At 41.5% G+C, this 27311-nt stretch overlaps 2 long non-coding RNA genes across 2 annotated transcripts in view; one reads left to right on the top strand and one right to left on the bottom strand.

The window, feature by feature from the left end:
• LOC144892193 (uncharacterized) overlaps window positions 1-27311 on the bottom strand; it is a 477241-nt gene that overhangs the window by 269977 nt on the left and 179953 nt on the right. The gene's annotated exons all lie outside the window — the stretch shown is intronic.
• LOC144892192 (uncharacterized) overlaps window positions 5020-27311 on the top strand; it is a 49715-nt gene continuing 27423 nt past the window's right edge. The window contains exons 1-2 of the long non-coding RNA XR_013623392.1: window positions 5020-5093; window positions 13351-13617. This is a non-coding gene — a long non-coding RNA (uncharacterized LOC144892192). The remainder of the gene's footprint in view (window positions 5094-13350; window positions 13618-27311) is intronic.

Here is a 27311-nt window from a genome sequence, read left to right as displayed (position 1 = left end):
CCCACCCAGGTCATAATATTCCCACCCAGGTCATACTATCCCCACCCAGGTCATAGTATCCCCACCCAGGTCATACTCTCCTCACCCAGGTCATACTATCCACACCCAGGTCATTCTATCCTCACCCAGGTCATACTCTCCTCACCCAGGTCATACTGTCCTCACCCATTAAGGGGATTAGCATGTTAAGGAGAATAGGTAGGAAGTCCGGCTCACTTCCGACAGCCCTCCTTTATTTCATAGGCTAAATAACCCTATCGGACCCGTTCATTTCGATCCTGTAGCCACACAATGGAAAAAGGTATCGATCTCTATAGAAGGCCTTTGGTTTGGGCGACTTTCGTCGACAATGGGCCAGAAGGTTGAGTATGGCCGTGGCGACTAAAGTCGACAGCGGGTCCGATAGGGTTAAGTGTGAGACAGTATGTGTTAAGACTGCAATGGTAGCGCCTGCGGTGAACCTAGCGGGAGCTATGGTTCCAGGGGGGGGGGGCGCTGTGTTGTGTTGGGGGGTAAAGGAATATCGAGGGGGAGGTAGATCTGTATCGGTAACATGCTTCGTCTGTCGCAAAAGGGAATCTACCCTGTAATAAGTTCTGTGTTTTTAGCGGTTTGTCGGGGTAATTGTACACCTGTGGACATACCAGCATGTTCGTGTGTTAAATAGTTGTAGAACAACAACAACAACATGCATTTTAAGGCCATTTTCCCTGCCAGAGCGGGGGTTAGCATTGCGGTCCGCATGACAATCTTCTCCATCAGATTAAATCTCCACTAATAACCTCCACTAATAATAATTAATCTCCACTAATCTCCATTGATCCAACTAGGGCATGCCCGTACTATATATATATCTAAAATTATATCCCCCCCCTCTATTTACATGAAATGGTTTGGTCCAAAGCGAACGGCTTGCGAGTACGGTGACAATCCCCCCCCCCCTCTATTTACATGAAATGGTTTGGTCCAAAGCGAACGGCTTGCGAGTACGGTGACAATCCCCCCCCCCTCTATTTACATGAAATGGTTTGGTCCAAAGCGAACGGCTTGCGGAGTTTGGTAAAGAAATCGCCATAGCATGCACAAACGCGCAGGAAAGCGAAAGAATCGCAAATTAGTTTTAATTAGTTTTAAAACATAGTTTAACGCCAACATAGTTTGCCAACGTGAAATAAATGAATACGCTCTCAAATGTGCCGTCCGAGGCAGAGTCTGTTCGGCACGTTCGGCACACGTGATAGCTCGCTGCTCTCTGATTGGTTGAATCGTTTTTTGGACATAGCTCGGTAACTACTTGTCCGATTAATATGAAACCTTGAAAAGGCACATCCTCGGGTCCCCAGCAATATACCTGGCAAGTTTAAAGTATATCGGACCCGTGGTTGTCGAGAAACAGCGGTCACAGACATACATACATACATACATACATACATACACACAGAGATTACTGGAATTATAGATAGATAAACAGACTGGAGATTGCCGAGAGATATTTTATCATTCTTATTTTATAAGCAATGTGCACGTACACTTTGAAGAAGTTTATGTCTTTAATTTTTAAAATGTCATTTTGTATGCTGTAACGAAAAGAGTAACTTTGGTTTTCGTGGGGCAGAAAGGTGCAATGTAATGTTCTCATACACCGCCCAAAAGACTTTTTTCCAAGGGACTTTTCCATTTGAGCTGTATTCTTTTCATCGTCGGAATGTTTCATTCTTTCGACGAAGTCACAATAAAAAGTTGCAATTAGGTACTCTGCACGTGGGTAGAAGGGCGGAGCATCGTTTACGTGTTGCCACTTGCGTTTGTAATCCTGTGTGTGTGTGTGTGTGTGTGTGTGTGTGTGTGTGTGTGTGTGTGTGTGTGTGTGTGTGTGTGTGTAATTCGACAGAAGAATCGAGGATCATTGGACATAAAAATTGAAAATCATGAGATAGAATTGTGAGAAACAAATATAAAAAACAAGATGTGTGTGTGTGTGTGTGTGTGTGTGTGTGTGTGTGTGTGTGTGTGTGTGACCCGCTCCCCCATGTGTGTGTGTGACCCACTCCCGTGTGTGTGTGTGTGTGTGTGTGTGTGTGTGACCCACTCCCTCATGTGTGTGTGTGTGACCCACTCCCCCATGTGTGTGTGTGACCCACTCCCCCATGTGCGTGTGTGTGACCAACTCCCCCATGTGTGTGTGTTTGACCCACTCCCCAATGTGTGTGTGTGACCCACTCCCCCATGTGTGTGTGTGACCCACTCCCCCATGTGTGTGTGTGTGTGTGACCCACTCCCCCATGTGTGTGTGTGTGTGACCCACTCCCCCATGTGTGTGTGTATGACCCACTCTCCCATGTGTGTGTGTGTGACCCACTCCCCCATGTGTATGTGTGTGACCAACTCCCCCATGTGTGTGTGTATGACCCACTCCCCCATGTGCGTGTGTGTGACCAACTCCCCCATGTGTGTGTGTGACCCACTCCCCCATGTGTGTGTGTGACCCACTCCCCCATGTGTGTGTGTGTGTGTGTGTGACCCACTCCCCCATGTGTGTGTGTGACCCACTCTCCCATGTGTGTGTGTGTGACCCACTCCCCCATGTGTGTGTGTGTGAGACCCACTCCCCTGTCGGTGATCCACTCCCTGGTGCAGTGTGTGTGATGGGGGAGGGTTGGGGGCGGGGGGGGGGGGGGGGGGAGGGGAGAGGATTTGAGCTCTTGAAGTCACATTTTACATGCGATGTAATCACACATTGCAAACTGTATTTCCTATGTGCATGCACATGCATTCACATGTTATCAGAAGTAAATACATTGTGTTGATTACATCATTTGTGGATCTCATAAATTGCCAGTAACCAGTTTGTAAAACTGAATTTGCAACATTTAAATGAAGTCGTGCATGCCCGTGGGATTCCCACGGGTGACCCCACTCGTATATATGTATATAAATGTTGTATATATTTCGTGAATTATAATAAACTATGTAATTAAATATATGAGATATGAAACTAACAAGACCAGAAGTCTAACAGCAGTGCAGCCGGGCTTGTAAAATATTATAAACCACAAACATATGATTGGCTTTTCTAAAAGTCGTTAATGCTGTTAATAACACAAAACAAAAGTAATTTGAAGGAAATCCGACATCCGTGAGGTAACCTTTACTTGCACAACTGCGCGAATATCTACTGTAATCTATATTCCCCACAAGGATTGGATAAATAACATGATCCTTCCTGCAGCATAAAGTGGCGTTTTTCGTTGCGGCCTTTTGAGATTCACCAATTAAGGTTTTGTTTTGAAAACCACCAATTAAACCCAATTTTGCATGCTGTTTTATCCGAAACTGTAAGGGAGGAAGACATGGTTGTGCTCATTTAAAAAGCAGCTAGCTCACGCTTGCCAAGCCAGCCGTTCCTTTACGGTTTTGAATGGAGTTCTTGCTCGGATGCTTAAACCACTTTAACGTTACGTTATCATTATTCGAAAAATAATACGAAAAAAAAACCGAGGCCAATTCATTCCTTCCGCGTTATTTGTACCATTCAACACTTATCATTGAATCATGAACCAAACACCACTTCAATCGAGAAACTTGGAATAACGATAAAGGGATTGCAGTTTAACGATTATATTTACGATATTATTAGTATTAACGCTATTATCATTGTTACGAAAACAACTCTACTGTGTTAAGAAACATGGGCTAATTTGTCCGAAGCGACCTGAAGGTGAGGTATGAAGACATGGAGCCTTTGGCCGAAATGTACAATGTCGTTGGAAGATCCGTAACATCTTTGCTTTCGATATTTTATGATCATTTTTACAATCGGTTTGTTTGTGTTTAACACTGAATGAAAAACGGAAAAGTAGAGCATGGCGATTGTGATATATGACAGGTTCAACGATATGTTCGGCCTGAACGATATTGGAATCAAAATGCCGGAGTGTGGAATCAGCCGTTGTACGCCATAATGACGTCAGACGTAATCACATCACCCTGTCATGTGACCAGATTCTCAGCTCTGATTGGTGTAAGTTTGAGGGGACGGACATACATGCATACCTACGTACATGCGGACGGACAAACACTGTTCCAGACTGCTTTGCTCTATGGGCTACACCGTAAAAAAGGCTTGTTTAATACGAAGACAGCAGAGCATGTGATTTATAATGAAGAAAGCCTTCTGGTTTCATCACACATCAGCGATAATTCTTATTTATTTAATTAAACAGTATTTAGCATTCATTGAGTATGAATTGTTTCCACCATTGTTAGATATAGGGTGTAATATACTGAGGGGAAGTTGTACCCCATTGATTTGCTGCACTCGAAGAGCCGACGTCCCATCTATGGTTTTGCTTGACCACGCGTCATATGCAGATAAAGGTGGGAAGTCGAGAAGGTGGTTCCCCATTTGTGAGGGCCTCAATCACCGGGAAGGTAACACGAGTTTTGGCGTAGGTGCCCTGCCAGATTTAGTGTTTCATCTATTTTTCACAGGCCAAGTTTTATAAGTTGCTCTTTTGTACCATTCTAGGATATATTTAAATAACCTGCATGTTTGATGAAATGGCAGGATCAAAGTCCCATCGGTGCCGAACAACACCGATTTTACTGTAATTTGAGTTGAATATCTGGAATACAAAAGGGAAGTCACGCAGAATGATTGTTGCAGCAAGTGCTGGTGGATTTGTAAAAACTTGTTCCTGTGGATGTGAAGAGCTGCTAAAAGTTGTTTTGGTGGTGGTTCTGGAAGTGGTACTCACGTTTTTCTGTAAACAGACAATGTTGATCTTTTCTTATTATTTACTTTCTCCTTTATTTTTCAATTTCAGATCCATCATCTCCTCTCCATCTTAAAATTACAAGACGAAACACAACATCTCTCTCCATCTCCTGGATACGCCCCGATGATACAAACAAAGAACAATATCAATATCATGTGATGTTGTCCATTGCAAACATCGTGAAAGTAAATGAAACCACAGAGCAAACAAGCTACGTCTTTTCAAACCTCTCTCCTGGAACTGACCACATCGTGTCTGTGTCGTCAATCTACCATGACAGAAAAAGCGAAGCTGCAGAGATACCTGCTACTACAGGTAGGCATGGACAATACTTGGTTGGAATCATGAACAATTAAGAAGTTGGGAAATAACTGACACCACTAAAGTATGTTTCTGTGATGTTTATATGGAAAGGGTGGCTCATGTATGAAGAACCAGTTTTGATTTGAGAAAGTAGTTTCACATCGAGATAAAATGATGTTTTCAATGTAAACCATTCAGAGGCCAGGTCTTTAAAACAGCTGTTCACCACCATCTCTTATCTTCCCCCATCCAAAACCTTGATCTTTTCTACCCCCGCTAATTCACCCCAGATCCACCTTGTTTGAAATTCCAACTTCTTTCCTGGAAGTCCTGGCAGTGTCCATATGTTTTATACCTCTCCCACCGCCCCCTTCCCATGCCCCCCCCCCCCAAAGCCCTCGCCCTCTCTCAGATCTCTCGATGTCTCCATGTCTCTCGGTCCCTGCTCTCAAATGTTGTGTTTGTGTCCTTCCCCCTCTCTCCCCATCTTGTCTACCGCTCCCGATGTTATATGTTTTATGTGTCGGTTTGTCTTTCTGTGTGATTAATGTTCGCTCTTTCACGAGCCTCGATCTTGTATACAAAAAAAAAAAAAAAAAAAAAAAAAGTGAGGACGAAGTGGTCACGTGAAGGTTTTATAACTACAGTAAAAGCTGTGTTATCCGACACTTTACAAATCCGCACGGGATACCAACCGGCACGTGAGGCATCTCTCAGTTAAGATTGACGTATTTAGGAGAGTGGAGAAGGGAGAAAGTAGAAACCTGTGGATGCACAACTACACCGTTGTGTCGTGAAATGACTTCGAAAATCAAGGCCCAGAAGAACAAGTTACTGTAATTTTACACCAAATCCGAGACAGAGAAAGAGTTATTCTTTTGCATCATTAATTTGTTCTTACGTTTATATTGTTGTGTTTGTGGAAAGAGCCTGGGGTGTCACACTCGATACACAAGGGATCTTCAGTTTAGATATTTCCATCAAAATTCTGTTTATTTTGGGTTACATTTCCCCTCACAGCAGGGACTGGGAAAATGCATTCTGTGTGTTCAGCAGGTTCTGTCCCATTTGTGATTTCCACTTTCCTGAAACTCGTCTCCTCGTCAATGCTTTCAAATCCCTCTTATCATGAATCCCTATGAATCCCTCCCATCATCAATCCATTTGAATACCTTTTTCCCATCGCTCTGAAACCTTTCCTCCCTTACACCTTCCCACCACGCAAACCATGCACACAGGGGCGTCGAGTGCCAGCACGGGGCCCCGAGGCAAACAACCTCTGGGCCCCACCCCCACCCTTTCCCTCTTTTATAACTTTTTGAGGAACTTTCTTTCATGAAAAACAAAAAACTTTTTGTTTTTTTAAACAAAATCGAGGCTCGTTTAAGAGCTAGCACATGAAACACGCATTAGCACTTAAAGCACAAAAAACATAAACAGACACATAAAACATAATAAAGGAAGGGGGAGACAAGATGGGGGGGAGAGAGAGGGAAGTACACAGGTACAACAGTCGAGAACAGGGACATCGGGAGATCTGTGGAGGGGTGGGGGGTGGGGGGAGGGGGGGAGAGGTGCACGGTGTAAAACAAATTGACATGACTGGGAATTTCAGGAATGAATTCAGAGATTGAAAGAGGTGGATATTGGGTGTATTAACGGGGGTAGAAAAGATCAACGTTTTGGGTGGGGGAAGATAACAGATGGTGGCGAACAGCGGGAGTTCCATCTGCCACATGTGTTGGTGGATCCCAAAGATCCCATGGTGTGCTTTGGAAAGAGTAGGCGAGTATCGCCGGCACCATGGCCAAAATTCCAAATTCCTGCCCGAACTCGGCAAATGTCAGGCCTGGCCAGGCCGGTTCGTGAAAGGCTTGGACCAAGCTTCCTCTGGCCGACCCCACAAGATGGGAAAATAGTGTCCGTTAAAGAAGAACAAAATTTGTGAACTGTTATCCCCACCCAGGTCATACTATCCCCACCCAGGTCATACTATCCCCACCCAGGTCATACTTGTGAAAATCATCCAGATCCACAACTTGTCCCATAGGTAGGTTTAATCTCAATTAGATCTTTGACATCATCCTGTTAAATACAATCATGCAGTAGATATCAGGATCTTGGTATCATACTGAGCGGACCGATAATAATAGACAAAGCAAGCTAGTCTAGCATATACGTGCGAGTCTAGCATATACGTACCATTCAAGACTACATGTAAAGTAAATGTCACAGGTGTGGAGCCGCGTCGCGGACGTCCCAGGTTTTATAGACGCCCTTCAGTGGCTGAAGCGAGTAACTCCCCTGGGTTCAACTTTGGTATAATTTCACTACATTCTCCCCGCCGTTAGAACTATACTGCCGCTAGGCAGATCGTAAGCATGCGTCAGCATTAATTGATTAGGGTACGTCATTCCATGTCAGTCGGTCCACCCGTAGCGGTCGGGGCGGCGAACTACCCTGCCAGCCCGCATCCGGAAACTACCGGGTGCGGCGTCCCCAAGCCCGGAGTCCCCGTCGGAGTAGCCGCTGGAGGCAGGTGTCGGGGGGGGGGGGGGGGGGGGGACCTCAGAGCCTTCAGGCAGGGGTGTAGGTGACGACAGAGGTGACGGCAAAGGTTCCATAGAGGAAGCTTCGGTAGAGTCCATAGACTCGTAGATCGGTTCGTCGATATCCCTATAAGGGTCGATGACCCCACAAGGGGCGAGATGGCGTACTGAGACAGTGGACTCGCGTCCATCTGCCGTCAGCACACGAGCATGCTCGGGATTAGCCTGGAGTACCTGCACTTTATCCACAAAGGGGTCGTACTTGCTCGTGCGCACCGCTCGTTTGAGATAAGCCGGCCCCGGCTCAGCGAGCCAGCTGGGTAAAGATCGGATACTACCCGAGCTTCTAGGGTGGTGGAACAGTCGTTCGTGAGGAGTCTGGTTGGTGGCTGTACATAGGAGAGCCTGGATCGAGTTCAGAGCCGCAGGTAGCGACCAAGCCCATTTATCGAGGCCACGGCCGAGGGTCCGGAGGCTTAGCGTGACGGCCCTCCGTATAATCCCATTGAAGCGTTCGATCTGCCCATTCGCCTGGGGTCTGTACGGTGTGGTGTAACTCGAAGCAACATTATTTTGGAGCAAATAACCTCTCACCTCCTGTGACAGGAACACCGCACCCCGATCGGTATGCACATAGGCTGGATACCCAAACATAGAAAACAAATTCTGCACGCACCGTATGACCGTGGCAGCCGTCATATCCCCGCACGTGTAAGCAAAGGGGAATCGCGAGTACTCATCAACGATAGTGAGCAGATAACGAGAGTTGCTCGACACCGGCAGCGGTCCTTTGAAATCCATTGCCAATCTCTCCCACGGTCTAGTAGCCCTAACCAGTGACCCCATGGGAGGGTTGTAAAAACGCGGTTTGAGTTCCGCACATATAGCGCAGTCACGGCAGATCCGGCGGATGTCCTCAACCGAGTACGGCAGATTACTACTACGCACAAAATGAGCGAAACGCGTCACCCCGGGATGACACATAGTGTCGTGCAGAGTGTGCAGCCCCTCCGAAGTTACGATCCCCGCGCACGTAGCCGGCCTCGATAAGGCGTCGGCGACCAGGTTATCCTTCGCCGGGCGGTATTTGATGGTGTAGCAGAAGTCGGCGAGTTCGATACGCCAGCGAGTGATTTTCTCATTCTTAATACGTTGAGCATGTAAGGTGTCGTACAAGAACGCAACGCTTTGTTGGTCCGTGATGATTTGGAAGCATCGCCCGAGTAAGTACGGTCGCCACCGCCGAATCGACTCGACGATCGCGTACGCTTCCTTTTCGACAGACGAATGCCTCCGCTCAGCGGAGGTGAGAGTCCGCGAAAAGAAAGCCACCGGGCACCCCCCTTGGGAGAGAGTCGCCGCTATCGCATGATCCGAGGCATCACTTTCTATGACGAAAGATTCGCTCTCGTCGATTGTCGCCACAGCGGCGCCAGCGATGTCGGCCTTAAGGCCCCCGAAGGCCGCCAAGGTGGCCGGGCTCATGGGGAACGTGTCACAGGCCACGAGGGGGCGGAGCTTCATGGAGAAATTTTGCACCCACTTCGAATAGTGGGCGAACAGCCCGAGAGCACACTTCAGCGAAGCTCGATCGCCGGGCGGGGCCATATCGAGCAAAGGTCGCAGATGCTCCTTATCCGGAGAGACAGAGCCATGGGTCATGGTGTACCCCAGAAGATCTATCGTGCGTTGAGAGTAACGACACTTAGCCTCATTCATGGTTAGGCGATACCTCTGCGCGACCTCGATGAAGCGCCTCAGATTAGCTTCGTGATGCTCCTGGTCATACCCACAAACCGTAAGATTGTCCAGATAGACAAAGACATCTGTCAAGTTCTCCTTAGTAACGAGGTCGTCCATAGCCCTCTGAAAACAGGCGACCCCGTTCGTTACCCCAAAAGGTAATCGGGTGAACTGGTATAACCTTTGACCCGATTCAAAGGCGGTGTAGATGCGATCAGCCCTAGAGATGGGGATCTGATGATACGCACTACGCAGATCGAGAGTGCTGTAGACAGAGTACTGGGCCACCAGTCGTACTAGCGCGTCCATCCCCGGTAAGGGGTAGGCGTCCAGCTGTGTAAAGCGATTAACCGTCTGTGAGTAGTCGATTACCATGCGCCGGCGATGGGCCTCACTTCGCACCACTAAGACCTGGGCCCGCCACGGCGACCGGCTAGGTTCGATAACACCGTCCTTTAAGAGTTGGGCCATTTCCTCCGCAATGAATTGCGCGTCCGCTCGTGAGTAGCGCCGCGATTTTACCGCTACAGGAGCGCATTCAGTGGTCAGGTTGGGGAACAGCGAAAGAGGCTCAATTTCCATTTTCGCGAGTGCACACACAGCAAGCGTGTTCGTCCCACCTAATTCAATTTCAAAACGTCCATGTCGCTTAAGGAAATCGTGTCCTAACAGGATGTCAGCACATAAGGCAGGCAAGACCATGAGATGTACATCGGAAAACATGCGTCCCTTTATCACAAGTTTTAATCGACATTCCCCCTTCGTGCTGAGCCGAAGTCCCTGGGAGGCCATGAAGATCTGTCGTGTAGTCCCGATGACCGGCCAACCATGTCGACGCACCAGCCGCTGATCGATGAAACTATCCGTAGATCCTTTGTCGACTAGGGCCCGTGCAAAAATGCCTTCGACCAAGAGCGGGATAATGGCCTGATCAAGGCCAGAAGATCCGGCAGGTATTGCGCCGTCCGAGCGAGAAGATCGCGCCTCACGCGTGGATCCCACACCGGCTGCAGTTTTCCGGTCGTCGAAGGAGCCTCCGGAGGCTATCTGCTTTGCAATCCTGAATACTGCTTTCTGACCCTCTTCCGAATCCAAGCGTTCTCCGAACATTTTCCTACATGCCTCCTGCGCCTTTGCTACCTCTTTCTTTGCAGCCTTCCTGGCTGCCTTATAACTTTCATGCTCTGCTGCTTCTGCTCCCGTACCCTTTGCCTTCTGCCACACCTTGAACTTCTTCCTCTTCTCGTCAATCCTCTTTCCAACTTCATCATCCCACCACCATGTTTCCGAGTGCCTCGGTGGTCCTTTTGTCCATCCACATACCTCACCAACGGCTCCCAACAGACTAGCTTTCATTGACATCCAACCACTTTCAAGCTCAACCACATCATCCTCGATCCTACTCAGCCTCTCTTTTAATGCCTCCCTTACTGTCACCTCTTTCAACCTCCACACCTTCATTCTCGGTTGGTACTTCACCCGCCGAGCTCTCCTCGCACCTTTCACCCTTACGTCGCAGACAACCAAGTGGTGCTGTGAAACAGCCTCCTCCCCCGGGATCACCTTTGTGTCCCGGAGGTGCCCCCTATCTCGCCTACGCACCATCAGGTAGTCAACGGTTGTCGTCGACCAACTGACGTGTATGTAACAAGCTTATTATCCTCTTTCTGGAACTGAGTATTACAAATCAACAAATCAGCTCCATCAGCAAACTCCAAAATCCTTTCACCTTCTCCATTTCTCACACCATATCCGTAACCCCCATGAACTCCGTCAAAACCATCCATACTCCTTCCCACATGTCCATTCAGGTCTCCTCCGACCACAACAACTTCCTCATCTTTCACGTTTTCCATCAGCTTCTCTATCGCACACCAGAACTTGTCCTTCTCTTCATCGCTTCGACCAACCTGCGGAGTATATCCCGAGATGACGTTCACCAAGAGCTTTCCAATCATCATTTTCACCATCATCAACCTATCACTCACTCTAGTCACACTCACCACACTGTCTACAAACTCCTCAGAAAACAGGACACCAACACCATTCATGCCCTCCAGGCACCCTTGCCACACAAACTTGTATTTCTGTCCCTGCCTACCCTTCACCATTCTCACACCACTTCCCTTCCATCTCGTCTCTTGCACACAACATATGTCCACTCTTCTTCTGACCATTACTTCCACCACTTCTCCTGATCTCCCTGTCATTGTCCCTACATTCCATGTCCCAAACCTCAGAAACCGATCTCCACTTCGGGCTGTACCCTGCCCACATGTCGTTGTAATTGTCATGGTTCTCTTTTTGAGGCAATGTTTTATGGCCGGATGCCCTTCCTGATGCCAACCCTCTTAGTCGCCTCTTACGACACGCAGGGATACGGTGTACCTATTCTAATCCAGGGTACACACTGGGAAACGTTTAAAACATGGAAATTCTGGGGGGTGGGGGGGGGGGGGGGGCAGCGTCAGCATCACGGCTGCAGTTTAAACATATTTAAATAAATATTTAAACAAAACCATGAAAAACAATCTGGGAAAAGTCTCTAAGTGAGAACGTGGATTTGAGAAAGCAGGAGCAGAGGTGAAAGAAAAACGAGATATAGGGGGCGGGGCACAAGTCGAGACGAGGGGGCCGCACGAGACACCAGGCCACATGAGGCGCACGAGGCGCGAACAAAGAAACGACTAATTACACACAAATTTGCAACAACTACAAAACCAAAACCAAATAGAAACACACAATAACACATACACAACAAAATACGCAGCGGAAATTTGACAAATAAACGAACGGGAAAACACTCAAACTTTGATGCCGTGGAGAGATCGAAGCAAGCCCCGTCGCTCGAGGGACCGGAAGTCGTCGTTCCGGACCGGAACCGGACCGTTCCGGTAACACCGGAAGAAGTGTTAATATGATCCTGTATTACTCCAGTGAGGGTACCAGTGTTTATATGAACCTGTATTACTCCAGTGAGGGTACCAGTGTTTATATGATCCTGTATTACTCCAGTGAGGGTACAAGTGTTAATATGATCCTGTATTACTCCAGTGAGGGTACAAGTGTTAATATGATCCTGTATTACTCCAGTGAGGGTACAAGTGTTCATATGATCCTGTATTACTCCAGTGAGGGTACCAGTGTTTATATGAACCTGTATTACTCCAGTGAGGGTACCAGTGTTAATATCAACCTGTATTACTCCAGTGAGGGTACCAGTGTTAATATGAACCTGTGTTACTCCAGTGAGGGTACCAGTGTTAATATGAACCTGTATTACTCCAGTGAGGGTACCAGTGTTAATATCAACCTGTATTACTCCAGTGAGGGTACCAGTGTTAATATGATCCTGTATTACTCCAGTGAGGGTACCAGTGTTAATATGATCCTGTATTACTCCAGTGAGGGTACAAGTGTTAATATGATCCTGTATTACTCCAGTGAGGGTACCAGTGTTAATATCAACCTGTATTACTCCAGTGAGGGTACCAGTGTTAATATGATCCTGTATTACTCCAGTGAGGGTACCAGTGTTAATATGATCCTGTATTACTCCAGTGAGGGTACCAGTGTTAATATGATCCTGTATTACTCCAGTCAGGGTACAAGTGTTAATATGACCCTGAATAACTTCAGTGAGGGTACCAGTGTTAATATGATCCTGCATAACTCCAGTGAGGGTACAAATGTATACTCGATACAAACAAAGAGAAAGTGAACCTGTGTATCTTCCTGTCAATACAGGTAAACACTGGATTCCTTTGAAACCTTTCTTTTGACAACACATCACCAGTTTTGCCCAATGATTCAGAGAGTTTCTGCTCTTTCTTGATCACACATAGAATTCCCCTTTAACATTCATTCCTTATGTTGAAGTAGAGTATTTGTTCCCTCTCCTCGGCTCATGCCACATGCCCTTTGGGAAGGTTCGTTCCTGGATTTTGTTTAATGTTTTTTTTGTAATTCTATTTCAGAGCCTGAGCAACTTCACGATATTAGTTCGAGTGTAACTGATACATCTATCACCTTACAATGGGAACCGTCCCAATTAGCGAAAGGTGATTTCTATCGGATAACCAATGAGAAGGTCCGTTCTTCAACAATGGAAACCAACGAAACTTCGATTACACTGAAAAATCTGAGTCCAAACTCAAAATACTTCATTTGCATCTTCAGCTGTCTGTTCAGCGGTGACACATGCAGTGTCCCATACTGCATCACATTCACAACGCCTCCAACACGTGAGTGCCTTCTTCAGGTGTCTATTATCTACGACTGTTGAATTGAATATATTTTGAACACAAATTGAATATAATTATTTCAGATACAGGTGTAAATATTGCACAATGAACTATTGACGTTAATGTAACGTCTACATACACTAATGTGGAAAGCAGGAGGGCGTCCATAGCTAGATTGTGGTGAGAATAGCAGGGACCATGTGACCACACAGGTTGGATTTCTCATGTAACAGGTAAAATGTCAGAGGAGCTCGTATTGTGCAACGTGCACTGAGGAGGTGGAGTGAGTGTTAAGTTGAACACGGTCGAGTGTACGTTTGTTGTATAAATGCTGTTTTTGAGCAAGGCCGCGTGAGGCCTTGGGTACAGAGGCACAAATAGGACGTGCATTGCGCTTCAGGAAGAAACAGCACAGACTGTTTTGCCGGCGGCGCACCGCAGGCCATGGTGGCAAGGTCTGCTGCAAAGCCTTGGAGAAGGGGCAAAAGACTTCTTGTAGGGGCCGCCCCGTGCGTTGGAATGGTCCGAAAGATGCCACGGCCGCGGGTGACCAATGATGGGGACCCACCGTTCATGAAGGCCATTATTTCAAAAGTTTATGAAGGCCATGTTGCTCAGTTTTGGAAATGGAATCGAACCTTTGAAGAGGCAGGATACCTCTCCCCTCTCTTTGTTTGGCCACCAAGCCTCATCGGCATCCACCAGCCCGATGCCACACCAGCTTGCACGGACCAAAACCAGCTCGCGCCTTGCTCAAGCCCTCGTTCCTTCCCCATTGTTAAGCGAGTCGTTATGTTGGTATTTGGTGCCATCGTGGGTTATTGCCTTTCACTGGTACACCTGCTCACTGCAGGAGCGGCAGGAGGGAGTCATGTTATTATCATTATCATTATTATTGCCAATTTTTATTACTGTTACTTATGTTAGATTAGGTCACCTAAAAGATCAGACCATGCATGATATTATAACATGTTAGATCAGGTCATTTAAAGGATCAGATTATGTATGACATGATAACATGTAAGATCAGGTCATTTAAAGGATCAGATTATGCATGACATTATAACATGGAAGATCAGGTCATTTAAAGCATCAGATTATGCATGACATTATAACATGTGAGAGATCATGTCATGGAAAGGATAAGATTATGCATGACATTATAACATGTCAGATCAGGTGAATGAAAGGGTTAGACCGTGCATGACATTAAAACATGTTGGATCAGGTGAATGAAACTATCAGAATGTGTTGGACAATATAACATGCTAGTTGAGGGAAAAAGCAGGTTCTGGCTCACCTAAAATTTAACATTGAAGTGAATGGGGAAAATTATGGAAACTTATTGACTAAACCTCAAATCCTAAAAAAATTCTCCCTATTTCTTCCCCTTTTGAGACGACCTATTTACAAATATTAAATCCTCAATAGACCAACTACCACTCATAGCTCATCCACCATCACCCATTCTCACCCTTAAGGGTCTTTTGTTTCCTCTGGGTCTTTAAGAGTCTTTGGGGTGTTTTGGTTTTTTGGGGTATTTAAAGGTCTTTTGGGTATTCAGGGTGTTTTGGGTCTTCAGGGTGTTTTGACTCTTTGGGATATTTTGGGTCTTCAGGGTCTTTTGGGTCTTCTTGGTGTTTTGGGTCTTCAGGATATTTTCGGTATTTTAGGTCTTTTGGGTCTTCGGTGTCTTTTGGGGCATTCGGTGTCTTCAGGGGCTTTCGGGTCTTGAGGGTCTTTTGGTTCTTCTTGGTCTTCAAGGGTATTTTTGGGTCTTTGGGGTATTTTTGGTCTTCGGGGTCTTTTGGGTCTTCGGGGCCTTTTTGGTCTTCAGGGTTTTTTGGGTCTTCGGGGTGTTTTGGGTTTTCTGGGTGGTTTGTGTCTTCAGGGTGTTTTGGGTCTTCGGGGTGTTTTGGGTCTTCAGGGTGTTTTGGGTCTTCGGGGTGTTTTGGGTCTTCGGGGTGTTTTGGGTCTTTGGGGTGTTTTGGGTCTTCGGGGGTGTTTTGGGTATTCGGGGGTGTTTTGGGTCTTCAGGGGTGTTTTGGGTCTTCGGGGGTGTTTTGGGTCTTCGGGGTGTTTTGGGTCTTCGGGGTGTTTTGGGTCTTCGGGGTGTTTTGGGTCTTCGGGGTGTTTTGGGTCTTCGGGGTGTTTTGGGTCTTCGGGGTGTTTTGGGTCTTCGGGGTGTTTTGGGTCTTCGGCGTGTTTTGGGTCTTCGGGGTGTTTTGGGTCTTCGGTTTGTTTTGGGTCTTCGGGGTGTTTTGGGTCTTTGGGTATTTACGGTCTTTGGGTATTCAGGGTCTTTGGGTATTCAGGGTCTTTTTGAGCCTCAGGGCCTTGAAGGGTATTTTGGGTCTTTGGGGTTTTGGGGGTCTTCAGGGTATTTTACAGGGGTCTTGGTGGTCTTGGTGGTCTGAAGGGTATTGGGGGAATTAAAGGGTCATCAAAGGTCTGCGGGGTCTCAGCAGTCTTAACGCAATTAAGAGGGTTAATTGAGAGGGTGGTAATTTTATTTGAAGAAGAAGAAGACGTTTTCGTCACAGATAAACATACATACATAGCGACATACATCACGACATAACCGTGTACGTTTGCTCTATTATAATGAGATTTTCAAATGTTATTGTTTCTTTAATAACATTTTTCTTTATTCCTTTTAACTTTTTATCACTCTTTTCAATATTATTATCAATATACAGTCATGCGTCGCTTAACGTCCGAGATACGTTCTTGGAAACGTGACGTTAACCGAATTGGACTTGCCCGAACATCACATTGTGAACTTTGTATTTATACTTACGTGTATGTGGAATATTGCACTGTACTTGTGCTGTACAATATTGACTAAATTCACGAGATAAGTACAGATACATTCAAAGTACACCGCCCCATGCCAAATAATTAAATATCCCACAGCGCGGCATTGCCGGGGCGCCTCTGGCGCCCGGCAATACCGCAGTGCAGCTCATAGATATTGCATTGGGAAGGAGAGGTGTACGCTAATTGATTGATTAATTGTATAATTAAAATCAATAAAAGATTATCACAAAATATTTTCTTGATCAATTGGCTAAGAGCTTAACTAAACCACTAGTGCTTCATCCGAAGATGTATCTTTTAGAAATTTAATTAAATAAGAAATTAAATAATTAATTGATTAATTAATAAATAATTAATCGATTAAATGATGAATCAATAAATCAAAAATACCCTTTACAGACAAATCAGTTGGTCACTGTCATGTCCAAATATAAGCTTCCCAGCTCAAAAGGTGCCTGAGATATTGGCCAAATGAGAAAGAAAATAAATAAATGATTAATAATGAAAATAAATAAATAATAATCATTAAAAAATTAAATTATTAAGCAATTCAGTCATAGAACACATAAACCACCACCATTTCATCAGAATCTGTAACTTCCCAAAAAAAATTTTTTGGGCACTAATCGAATAATTAAATAATTAATGGATTAATTGATTAATTGATGAATTAATAAATCAAAAATAGCCTTTGCAGCCAAATCACCTGGTCATTGGCATGTCCAAATATCAGCTTCCTAACTCAAAAGGTGCCTGAGTTAATGGTCAGAAGAGAAAGGAAATTTGATTAATTAAATAAGTACTTAATTAATCGCTAATAATTAAATAACTCCTCAATTAATTGATTAATCAAAGAACAAAAAATACTGTTTTTGACAAAGGACTTGCTCACTACTGTGCCAAAATTTCAGCTTCCGAGCTCAAAGGATGGCTGAGATATCGCCCGGACAAACAAACAAACAAACAAGTACACATACATTCAAAGTACACCGCCCCCATGCCAAATAATTAAATATGCTGCAGAGCGGCATTGCCGGGGCGCCTCTGGCGCCCGGCAATACCGTAGTGCAGCTCATTGAGGCTGCATTGGGAGGGAGAGGTGTACACTAATTGATTGATTAATTGTATAATTAAAATCAATAAAAGATTATCACAAAATATTTTCATAATCAATTGGCTATTCGCATAACTAAACCACTAGTGCTTCATCCGAAGAAGTATCTTTTAGAAATTTAATTAAATAAGTCATTTATAAAAAATTAAATAATTAATTGATTACTCAATAAATAATTAATCGATTAATCAATAAATAATTAATAGATGAAATGATTAATCAATAAATCAAAAATATCCTTGATAGCCACATCACTTGGTCACTCATGTCCAAATATTAGCTTCCCAGCTCAAAAGGTTCCTAAGATATTGGCCAAATGAGAAAGAAAATAAATAAATGATTAATAATGAAAATAAATAAATAATAATCATAAAAAAATTAAATTATTAATCAATTTGGTCAGAGAACACATAAACTACCACTATTTCATCAGAATCGGTAACTTTCAAAAAAAAAATTTTTTTGTCATTAATCGAATAATTAAATAATTAATCAATTAATTGATTAATTAATAAATCAAACATATCCTTTGCAGCCAAATCACCTGGTCATTGGCATGTCCAAATATCAGCTTCCTAACTCAAAAGGTGCCTGAGTTAATGGTCAGAAGAGAAAGGAAATTTGATTAATTAAATAAGTACTTAATTAATCGCTAATAATTAAATAACTCCTCAATTTATTGATTAATCAAAAAAAAAAAAAACGTTTTTGACAAAGGACTTGCTCACAATTGTGCCGAAATTTCAGCTTCCTAGCTCAAAGGATGGCTGAGATATCGTCCGGACAAACAAACAAGAAAGAAAACAAGAAAACAAACAAGAAAGAAACCAGAGTGAAAACTGAGTACTCTCTTTCAGCGTGCGTCACTGCCGAGCCCCCTTTGGTGCCCGGCAATGACGATTTGCAATGCCTGGAGATGGCATAGGAAAGGAGCGGTGTACAACAAGAAACCAGAGTGAAAACTGAGTACTCTCTTTCAGCGTGCGTCACTGCCGAGCCCCCTTTGGTGCCCGGCAATGACGATTTGCAATGCCTGGAGATGGCATAGGAAAGGAGCGGTGTACAACAAGAAAGAAACCAGAGTGAAAACTGAGTACTCTCTTTCAGCGTGCGTCACTGCCGAGCCCCCTTTGGTGCCCGGCAATGACGATTTGCAATGCCTGGAGATGGCATAGGAAAGGAGCGGTGCACAATAGCCACATCACTTGGTCACTCATGTCCAAATATTAGCTTCCCAGCTCAAAAGGTGCCTGAGATATTGGCCAAATGAGAAAGAAAATAAATAAATGATTAATAATGAAAATAAATAAATAATAATCATAAAAAAATTAAATTCTTAATCAATTTGGTCAGAGAACACATAAACTACCACTATTAAATCAGAATCTGTAACTTTAAAAAAAAAATTTTTTTTGTCATTAATCGAATAATTAAATAATTAATCGATTAATTGATTAATTAATAATTCTAAAATATCCTTTGCAGCCAAATCACCTGGTCATTGGCATGTCCAAATATCAGCTTCCTAACTCAAAAGGTGCCTGAGTTAATGGTCAGAAGAGAAAGTAAATTTGATAAATTAAATAAGTACTTAATTAATCGCTAATAATTAAATAACTCCTCAATTTATTGATTAATCAAAAAAAAAAATACCGTTTTTGAGAAAGGACTTGCTCACTCTTGTGCCGAAATTTCAGCTTCGTAGCTCAAAGGATGGCTGAGATATCGCCCGGACAAACAAGAAAGAAAGAAAACAAGAAAGAAAACAAGTACACATACATTCAAAGTACACCGCCCCATGCCAAATAATTAAATATGCTGCAGCGCGGCATTGCCGGGGCGCCTCCGGCGCCCGGCAATACCGCAGTGCAGCTCATTGAGGCTGCATTGGGAGGGAGAGGTGTACACTAATTGATTGATTAATTGTATAATTAAAATCAATAAAATATTATCACAAAATATTTTCATAATCAATTGGCTAATCGCATAACTAAACCACTAGTGCTTCATCCGAAGATGTATCTTTTAGAAATTTAATTAAATAAGTCATTTATAAAAAATTAAATAATTAATTGATTACTCAATAAATAATTAATCGATTAATCAATAAATAATTAATAGATGAAATGATTAATCAATAAATCAAAAATATCCTTGATAGCCACATCACTTGGTCACTCATGTCCAAATATTAGCTTCCCAGCTCAAAAGGTGCCTGAGATATTGGCCAAATGAGAAAGAAAATAAATAAATGATTAATAATGAAAATAAATAAATAATAATCATAAAAAAATTAAATTATTAATCAATTTGGTCAGAGAACACATAAACTACCACTATTTCATCAGAATCTGTAACTTTAAAAAAAAAATTTTTTTGGTCATTAATCAAATAATTAAATAATTAATCGATTAATTGATTAATTAATAAATCAAAAATATCCTTTGCAGCCAAATCACCTGGTCATTGGCATGTCCAAATGTCAGCTTCCTAACTCAAAAGGTGCCTGAGTTAATGGTCAGAAGAGAAAGGAAATTTGATTAATTAAATAAGTACTTAATTAATCGCTAATAATTAAATAACTCCTCAATTTATTGATTAATCAAAAAAAAAAAATACCGTTTTTGACAAAGGACTTGCTCAGTATTGTGCCGAAATTTCAGCTTCCTAGCTCAAAGGATGGCTGAGATATCGTCTGGACAAACAAACAAGAAAGAAAACAAGTACAAATACATTCAAAGTACACCGCCCCATGCCAAATAATTAAATATGCTGCAGCGCGGCATTGCCGGGGCGCCTCCGGCGCCCGGCAATACCGCAGTGCAGCTCATTAAGGCTGCATTGGGAGGGAGAGGAGTACAATAATTGATTGATTAATTGTGAAATTTAAATATATAAATGATCATAAAATATTTTCATAATCAATTGGCTAATAGCATACCTAAAGCACTAGTGCTTCATCCGAAGATGTATCTTTTAGAAATTTAATTAAATAAGTCATTTATAAAAAATTAAATAATTAATTGATTACTCAATAAATAATTAATAGATTAATCAATAAATAATTAATAGATGAAATGATTAATCAATAAATCAAAAATATCCTTGATAGCCACATCACTTGGTCACTCATGTCCAAATATTAGCTTCCCAGCTCAAAAGGTGCCTGAGATATTGGCCAAATGAGAAAGAAAATAAATAAATGATTAATAATGAAAATAAATAAATAATAATCATAAAAAAATTAAATTGGTAATCAATTTGGTCAGAGAACACATAAACTACCACTATTTCATCAGAATCTGTAACTTAAAAAAAAATTTTTTTTGGGTCATTAATCGAATAATTAAATAATTAATCGATTAATTGATTAATTAATAAATCAAAAATATCCTTTGCAGCCAAATCACCTGGTCATTGGCATGTCCAAATATCAGCTTCCTAACAAAAGGTGCCTGAGTTAATAATGGTCAGAAGAGAAATGAAATTTAATTAATTAAATAAGTACTTAATTAAACGCTAATAATTAAATAACTCCTCAATTAATTGATTATTCAAAAAACAAAAAATACCGTATTTGACAAAGGACTTGCTCACGACTGTGCCGAAATTTCAGCTTCCTAGCTCAAAGGATGGCTGAGATATCGCCCGGACAACCAAGAAAACAAACAAACAAGAAACCAGAGTGAAAACTGAGTACTCTCTTTCAGCGTGCGTCACTGCCGAGCCCCCTTTGGTGCCCGGCAATGACGATTTGCAATGCCTGGAGATGGCATAGGAAAGGAGCGGTGTACAACAAGAAAGAAAATAAATAAATGATTAATAATGAAAATAAATAAATAACAAGTACACATACATTCAAAGTACACCGCCCCATGCCAAATAATTAAATATGCTGCAGCGCGGCATTGCCGGGGCGCCTCCGGCGCCCGGCAATACCGCAGTGCAGCTCATTAAGGCTGCATTGGGAGGGAGAGGTGTACACTAATTGATTGATTAATTGTATAATTAAAATCAATAAAAGATTATCACAAAATATTTTCATAATCAATTGGCTAATCGCATAACTAAACCACTAGTGCTTCATCCGAAGATGTATCTTTTAGAAATTTAATTAAATAAGTCATTTATAAAAAATTAAATAATTAATTGATTACTCAATAAATAATTAATCGATTAATCAATAAATAATTAATAGATGAAATGATTAATCAATAAATCAAAAATATCCTTGATAGCCACATCACTTGGTCACTTATGTCCAAATATTAGCTTCCCAGCTCAAAAGGTGCCTGAGATATTGGCCAAATGAGAAAGAAAATAAATAAATGATTAATAATGAAAATAAATAAATAATAATCATAAAAAAATTAAATTGGTAATCAATTTGGTCAGAGAACACATAAACTACCACTATTTCATCAGAATCTGTAACTTAAAAAAAAAAATTTTTTGGGTCATTAATCGAATAATTAAATAATTAATCGATTAATTGATTAATTAATAAATCAAAAATATCCTTTGCAGCCAAATCACCTGGTCATTGGCATGTCCAAATATCAGCTTCCTAACTCAAAAGGTGCCTGAGTTAATAATGGTCAGAAGAGAAATGAAATTTAATTAATTAAATAAGTACTTAATTAAACGCTAATAATTAAATAACTCCTCAATTAATTGATTATTCAAAAAACAAAAAATACCGTATTTGACAAAGGACTTGCTCACGACTGTGCCGAAATTTCAGCTTCCTAGCTCAAAGGATGGCTGAGATATCGTCCGGACAACCAAGAAAACAAACAAACAAACAAACAAACAAACAAACAAGAAACCAGAGTGAAAACTGAGTACTCTCTTTCAGCGTGCGTCACTGCCGAGCCCCCTTTGGTGCCCGGCAATGACGATTTGCAATGCCTGGAGATGGCATAGGAAAGGAGCGGTGTACAAAAATACCGTATTTGACAAAGGACTTGCTCACGACTGTGCCGAAATTTCAGCTTCCTAGCTCAAAGGATGGCTGAGATATCGTCCGGACAACCAAGAAAGAAAACAAACAAGAAAACAACCAAGAAAACAAACAAACAAGAAACCAGAGTGAAAACTGAGTACTCTCTTTCAGCGTGCGTCACTGCCGAGCCCCCTTCGGTGCCCAGCAATGACGATTTGCAATGCCTGGAGATGGCATAGGAAAGGAGCGGTGTACAATAATCATAAAAAAATTAAATTATTAATCAATTTGGTCAGAGAACACATAAACTACCACTATTTCATCAGAATCTGTAACTTTAAAAAAAAAAATTTTTTTGTCATTAATCGAATAATTAAATAATTAATCGATTAATTGATTAATTAATAAATCAAAAATATCCTTTGCAGCCAAATCACCTGGTCATTGGCATGTCCAAATATCAGCTTCCTAACTCAAAAGGTGCCTGAGTTAATAATGGTCAGAAGAGAAATGAAATTTAATTAATTAAATAAGTACTTAATTAAACGCTAATAATTAAATAACTCCTCAATTAATTGATTAATCAAAAAACAAAAAATACCGTTTTTGACAAAGGACTTGCTCACTATTGTGCCGAAATTTCAGCTTCCTAGCTCAAAGGATGGCTGAGATATCGTCCGGACAACCAAGGAAACAAGAAAACAAACAAGTACACATACATTCAAAGTACACCGCCCCCATGCCAAATAATTAAATATCCTACAGCGCGGCATTGCCGGGGCGCCTCCGGCGCCCGGCAATACCGCAGTGCAGCTCATAGAGGCTGCATTGGGAGGGAGAGATGTACATCTAATTGATTGATTAATTGTATAATTAAAATCAATAAAAGATTATCACCAAATATTTTCTTAATCAATTGGCTAATACCATAACAAAACCACTTGTGCTTCATCCGAAGATGTATCTTTTAGAAATTTAATCAAATAAGTCATTAATAAAAAATTAAATAATTAATTGATTTATCAATAAGTAATTCATCGATTAATCAATAAATAATGAATCGATGAAATGATTAATCAAAAATATCCTTGATAGCCACATCACTTGGTCACTGTCATGTCCAAATATTAGCTTCCCAGCTCAAAAGATGCCTGAGATATTGGCCAAATGAGAAAGAAAATAAATAAATGATTAATAATGAAAATAAATAAATAATAATCATTAAAAAATTAAATTATCAATCAATTCGGTCACAGAACACATAAACCACCACCATTTCATCAGAATCTGTAATTGGGGGAAAAAATTTTTTTTTAGTAATTCATCGAATAATTAAATAATTAATCGATACATTGATTAATTGATTAATCAATAAATCAAAAATATCCTTCATAGCCACATCACCTGGTCACTCATGTCCAAATATTAGCTTCTGAGCTCAAAAGGTGCCTGAGATATTGGCCAAATGAGAAAGAAGATAAATAAATGATTAATAATGAAAATAAATAAATAGTAATCATAAAAAAATTAAATTATTAATCAATTCGGTCAGAGAACACATAAACCACCACCATTTCATCAGAATCTGTAACTTAAAAAAAAAAAAATTTTTTTGACATTAATCAAATAATTAAATAATTAATCGATTAATTGATTAATTGATTAATTAATAAATCAAAAATAGCCTTTGCAGCCAAATCACCTGGTCATTGGCATGTCCAAATATCAGCTTCCTAACTCAAAAGGTGCCTGAGTTAATGGTCAGAAGAGAAATGAAATTTAATTAATTAAATAAGTACTTAATTAATCGCTAATAATTAAATAACTCATCAATTAATTGATTAATCAAAAAACAAAAAATACCGTTTTTGACAAAGGACTTGCTCACTATTGTGCCGAAATTTCAGCTTCCTAGCTCAAAGGATGGCTGAGATATCGCCCGGACAAACAAACAAACAAACAAGAAACCAGAGTGAAAACTGAGTACTCTCTTTCAGCGTGCGTCACTGCCGAGCCCCCTTTTGTGCCCGGCAATGACGATTTGCAATGCCTGGAGATGGCATTGGAAAGGAGCGGTGTACAACAAACAAGAAACCAGAGTGAAAACTGAGTACTCTCTTTCAGCGTGCGTCACTGCCAAGCCCCCTTCGGTGCCCGGCAATGACGATTTGCAATGCCTGGAGGTGGCATAGGAAAGGAGCGGTGTACAACAAGTACACATACATTCAAAGTACACCGCCCCATGCCAAATAATTAAATATGCTGCAGCGCGGCATTGCCGGGGCGCCTCCGGCGCCCGGCAATACCGCAGTGCAGCTCATTGAGGCTGCATTGGGAGGGATAGGTGTACACTAATTGATTGATTAATTGTATAATTAAAATCAATAAAAGATTATCACAAAATATTTTCATAATCAATTGGCTAATCGCATAACTAAACCACTAGTGCTTCATCCGAAGATGTATCTTTTAGAAATGTAATTAAATAAGTCATTTATAAAAAATTAAATAATTAATTGATTACTCAATAAATAATTAATCGATTAATCAATAAATAATTAATAGATGAAATGATTAATCAATAAATCAAAAATATCCTTGATAGCCACATCGCTTGGTCACTCATGTCCAAATATTAGCTTCCCAGCTCAAAAGGTGCCTGAGATATTGGCCAAATGAGAAAGAAAATAAATAAATGATTAATAATGAAAATAAATAAATAATAATCATTAAAAAATTAAATTATTAATCAATTTGGTCAGAGAACACATAAACTACCACTATTTCATCAGAATCTGTAACTTTAAATTTAAATTTTTTTTTGGCATTAATCAAATAATTACATAATTAATCGATTAATTTATTAATTAATAAATCAAAAATATCCTTTGCAGCCAAATCACCTGGTCATTGGCATGTCCAAATGTCAGCTTCCTAACTCAAAAGGTGCCTGAGTTAATGGTCAGAAGAGAAAGGAAATTTGATTAATTAAATAAGTACTGAATTAATCGCTAATAATTAAATAACTCCTCAATTTATTGATTAATCAAAAAACAAAAAATACCGTTTTTGACAAAGGACTTGCTCACTATTGTGCCGAAATTTCAGCTTCCTAGCTCAAAGGATGGCTGAGATATCGTCCGGACAACCAAGGAAACAAGAAAACAAACAAACAAGAAACCAGAGTGAAAACTGAGTACTCTCTTTCAGCGTGCGTCACTGCCGAGCCCCCTTCGGTGCCCGGCAATGACGATTTGCAATGCCTGGAGGTGGCATAGGAAAGGAGCGGTGTACAACAAACAAGAAAGAAAGAAACCAGAGTGAAAACTGAGAACTCTCTTTCAGCGTGCGTCACTGCCGAGCCCCCTTTGGTGCCCGGCAATGACGATTTGCAATGCCTGGAGATGGCATAGGAAAGGAGCGGTGTACAACAAGTACACATACATTCAAAGTACACCGCCCCATGCCAAATAATTAAATATCCTACAGCGCGGCATTGCCGGGGCGCCTCTGGCGCCCGGCAATACCGCAGTGCAGCTCATAGAGGCTGCATTGGGAGGGAGAGGTGTACACTAATTGATTGATTAATTGTATAATTAAAATCAATAAAAGATTATCACAAAATATTTTCATAATCAATTGATCTAATCGCATAACTAAACCACTAGTGCTTCATCCGAAGATGTATCTTTTAGAAATTTAATTAAATAAGTCATTTATAAAAAATTAAATAAGTAATTGATTACTCAATAAATAAGTAATCGATTAATCAATAAATAATTAATAGATGAAATGATTAATCAATAAATCAAAAATATCCTTGATAGCCACATCACTTGGTCACTCATGTCCAAATATTAGCTTCCCAGCTCAAAAGGTGCCTGAGATATTGGCCAAATGAGAAAGGAAATTTGATTAATTAAATAAGTACTTAATTAATCGCTAATAATTAAATAACTCCTCAATTTATTGATTAATCAAAAAAAAAAGAAAACGTTTTTGAGAAAGGACTTGCTCACTCTTGTGCCGAAATTTCAACTTCCTAGCTCAAAGGATGGCTGAGATATCGTGCGGACAACCAAGAAAGAAAACAAGAAAGAAAACAAGAAAACAAGAAACCAGAGTGAAAACTGAGTACTCTCTTTCAGCGTGCGTCACTGCCGAGCCCCTTTGGTGCCCGGCAATGACGATTTGCAATGCCTGGAGATGGCATAGGAAAGGAGCGGTGTACAACAAGTACAGATACATTCAAAGTACACCGCCCCCATGCCAAATAATTAAATATCCTACAGCGCAGCATTGCCGGGGAGCCTCCGGCGCCCGGCAATACCGCAGTGCAGCTCATAGCTCATAGAGGCTGCATTGGGAGGGAGAGGTGTACACTAATTGATTGATTAATTGTATAATTAACATCAATAAAAGATTATCACAAAATATTTCCTTAATCAATTGGCTAATAGCATAACTAAACCACTTGTGCTTCATCCGAAGATGTATCTTTTAGAAATTTAATTAAATGTCATTCATAAAAAATAATTAATTAATTGATTTTTTTTTTTTTTTTTTTTTTTTGTTTTTTTGTATACAAGGTCGAGGCTCGTGAAAGAGCGAACATTAATCACACAGAAAGACAAACCGACACATAAAACATATAACATAGGGAGCGGTAGACAAGATGGGGAGAGAGGGGGAAGGACACAAACACAACATTTGAGAGCAGGGACCGAGAGACATGGAGACATCGAGAGATCTGAGAGAGGGCGAGGGCTTTAGGGGGGGGGGGGGGCGTGGGAAGGGGGCGGTGGGAGAGGTATA

Source organism: Myxine glutinosa, chromosome 5 (assembly GCF_964187855.1).
Source record: "Myxine glutinosa chromosome 5, kmMyxGlut1.1, whole genome shotgun sequence".
NCBI classification, from domain to species: Eukaryota; Metazoa; Chordata; class Myxini; order Myxiniformes; family Myxinidae; genus Myxine; species Myxine glutinosa.
Note: the sequence above shows the minus strand (reverse complement) of the source record. Positions and strands in the feature narration are given on the sequence as shown.